This window comes from Rhamphochromis longiceps, linkage group LG3, assembly GCF_057381845.1.
Source record: "Rhamphochromis longiceps isolate RC_006_pf linkage group LG3, R_longiceps_female_GT1.1, whole genome shotgun sequence".
Classification (NCBI taxonomy): Eukaryota; Metazoa; Chordata; class Actinopteri; order Cichliformes; family Cichlidae; genus Rhamphochromis; species Rhamphochromis longiceps.
Window position 1 is genome coordinate 752,810 of NC_140559.1, and position 3,798 is coordinate 756,607.

The 3,798-nt window shown below is 42.0% G+C and overlaps 1 pseudogene; it reads left to right on the plus strand.

Moving 5' to 3' along the window:
* The first annotated feature begins 1,785 nt into the window (after positions 1–1,785).
* Positions 1,786–3,237, plus strand: LOC146672425 (uncharacterized; annotated as a pseudogene).
* The last annotated feature ends 561 nt before the right edge of the window (positions 3,238–3,798 follow it).

Here is a 3,798-nt window from a genome sequence, read left to right on the forward strand (position 1 = left end):
TACCAACATCAAGAAGTCACAAGCAAAGAAAGATCACACAATGGTGCATGTTTAAACAAGGAGAGTTTACTGGTCAAAATTATTTATTAAACAAATAAACCACATTTTTTTAACCACCAAAGAATAGATGTTCAAAGCAACACAACGGCGGCACAATATCAGACAGAACTCCACTCTGTAGAGTGGGCAGTTATTATGAAGCAGTTGGTTTTATTTTGTGTTTTTTTGTGGAAAGAAATAGTTTCCTTTCTTGGTTAATGTTATGTTTTTAATGAATTTTATTAGGACATGTTTGCATTGTGAGATGTGCAGAAACAGTGAGAGGAGGAAAAAACTACTCATGTTACAAAGATGTATATAAATTTGCATTTTCACTGCGATTGTTATGAAACTTGTGTATTAGTTCAATAAAGAAGATCTGTAATCTGTAAGATCTGTAATCACTCATCTGCCTGTTTTCCTGAGTGTTAGGCTACATCACTACCATGCAGTAGCCGTCAATCTCAATACTGTCATCATTACTCTAGTCCAATCATCTTCTCGCCTGCTTTCTTTGGACCAATCAGCCTCAACTTTTCGCAGTTTAAATCTGTGCCCTCCATCATTCTCACTTTCAGACTCTGATTTGTGCAACCGATCTCCTCTCCATCTCCACCTCACTGACATCTCAGCCAGAGTTCCATCCAAGCCTCAGTCTTCATTGGGTTTTTTTTAGTCTTCAACAGAAAAAAGTCAGTAATTTTAGTGTTAAGTCATTCGTCATAAAAGAATGATATACATGTATCATCCATCAGGGATGGTTCAATAATGTGATAACTTGGAAGAATTAAACCATATTTATTGAGATAGAGAAACTAATGTATTTAGAGAAAGTGGCAAAATTTGGCAGAAAGGGATCCAGCGGTGACAGGACTTAGGTCAGGAGCCCTGGAGTCTAGACTCTGGTGGTGGTTACAGTTTTTTCTGATTGCTTAAGCGCATTTTTTGTAACTATTGGCTATTTTTGCAAAACTCTACACACAAATAAGAAAACCTGTCACCCAATTATCAAAACATTGTAGTTCTCTTGCAAAAGCGAACACAGCTAGATTACAGTTTTTCTCAAATGTTAAAACACAAAAGCCAATCCTGTAACCCAAATGACCAGTAGTCTAAACACATTTACTAAATGTAGCCACCATATTCCAGTACCATAAACACATGTCACATGAAGACACAATTCACAAAACACAACCCTCTGTGCTCATAAATCTAAACACATTTTTCCTTGCTAAAACACATGTTGCAAAACAACTCTGCTCATATTCTCAAATGAAAGCCCATGTGATGCAAAATGCTTGCCACAGTCACTAATCTGTGAACACAGGGAACACACCTGGCGTCAGTCACTACACACAAAGACTCAAAATTGAAGACACCTGTTGCTAATGATGTGACCCCACCTATGAAAGCATAGTTTGGTGAAGATGCCAAACAATCACAATGGATGAAGGCATTCGAGCGTGCGGAAGGAGAAGAGCTGCAGGCCAAAGAGGAAGAGGGGTTGAGATCAGAGGAGGAAGAGGTGAAGGCCTAAGAAGAAGAGGAGTTCGGAGTAGAGGAGGAAGAGAAGGAGGCCAACAAGAGAGAGGAGAAGGTCCAGGTGGGAGAAGAAGACAACCTTGCACCATCATAACAGATGATATGCGAGCAACAGTAATTGATCATGTCATTGTCCATGGCATGACAATGGCTGAAGCGGGACGAAGAGTACATCCAAACCTGAGTAGGTCCACTGTGGCCACCATTATCAAGGCATTTAGACAACACAACAGGTATAGTACGCTATTGCTTTCTTTGTCACACTACAGTTTTACAGGCCTGTGAAAGTGGTCTGTTACCTTACATGTAGTTTTACATATAAATCAGTCAATTGACAACACATGTTTCTTTCTTTAGAGCTGAAAGAATGCCACATAGAGGTGGGAGGGTTGCCATATTCACAGCGGCACAAGAAACCCTCATTGCAGATATGGTCCGTGAGAACAACTGCATTAGACTCCGAGAGATCAGAGACAAAGTCATTGCAGATAATGTAAACTTTGAGAACATTGATGCTGTCAGTGTGTCCACAATAGACCGAGTTCTCCGGCGCCAACAGATGAGGATGAAACAGGTCTACAGGGTTCCCTTTGAGCGCAACTCTGCGCGACACATAGAACAATGTTACGAGTATGTGCAAGTACGTATACATCCATGTCCACAGTACAGTTAGTGGACATACTGTGTTGCTTAGTGGCCTACATTACTTCTGGACAATACTGTGCTACCTGATTGACCGTTCTGAACACCTGTACGCTTTTCCATGTTCACAGAGGATAATGCATTTGGACGCGATGGCCAGACTCCATGAGTACCTCTTCCTGGATGAGGCTGGCTTCAACCTCCAGAAATGAAGGCGAAGAGGCCGTAACATCATTGGCCAGAGAGCCATCACTGAGGTTCCTGGCCAACGGGGGGGTAATATTACTCTTTGTGCAGCTATGGGTACGGAGGGGCTTGTCCACCGGCATGCTGTCCTTGGGTCTTACAACACCCAACGTCTCCTCACCTTCCTAGAGGAGCTAAAAGACATCCTCCTGGACCGTCAACAACACCATCCTAGGCTAGCACATCACATGTATGTGATCATTTGGGACAACGTCCGCTTCCACAAGATACACCAAATCAGAGAGTGGTTCACCACCAACAGTGACCACTTTTTAAACGTCTGTCTGCCACCCTACTCCCCTTTCCTGAACCCTATAGAGGAGTTCTTCTCATCATGGAGATGGAAGGTGTATGACAGACAGCCATACACAAGAGAGAACCTCGTACGGGCAATGGAGCTGGCCTGTGCTGACATCCCAGTGGAGGCCTTCCAGGGATGGATTCGCCATTCCAGGGCGTTTTTCCCGCGGTGCCTAGCAAGGGACAATATAGCCTGTGATGTGGATGAGGTGATGTGGCCCAATGCAGCTCGGCGACATGATGCCGCACAGTGACTGTGTGTAATACTGTAAAATGACCGTGTAGACAATAAAAAAGACTTCACACCCTGATCATGTTTCCGAGAGTACTGTTGTGTGCGATAGATTCTGTTTTTGCATTGAGTTGTGTTACAGTAGTGTACGTACATGCAGGATGTTTTTATAGATTTATAGTCTTCATGTGAAACTCACAAATCTAAATGCCTAATCCTCTGCAGGGTTCTATGACGATCCGTTACTGTACAGTTTATAAAAAATATGCATTGGCAGTTATGAACCAAGAACCTTCTCACAAATTGAGCATTGTGTTTTCAATTGTTTTGCTGTATTTTGTAATGCTGTGTATAGTGTTTACAGTTTTGACAGCTTCGAGCTGCTCTCTTGGTGTGGGAGTTTGAGTTTTGCAGTGGGAAGGTGTGGTTGTGTTTATGTAGCTTTAGAGAAGGGTGTTGTGTTTGGACATTGGGGGACCTGGTGGTAACGTTTGTGACATGTGTTTTAGCATTTGAGAAAAACTCTAACGAATTCTGCATGATGTCTGATTCATTCCAGTAACATATATTGAAATTATAAACAGAGATGTGTCCTTGTTTTACACAGGAAAACACTGTGTAATGCTACATGTTGTTAGTGTTTTTTAGGTCATTGTTTTGTGGGTGACAAAGTGTGTTTGTCGGCTGTCAACCTTTGCTAGTGTTCTGGAAGAATGAGTTTATTTGAGACCTGAATAAAGTGTTTTGGTAGTTGTAGTGCATTTTGAATGTGAAATGAACTGCTTTGCCAAGCTGAC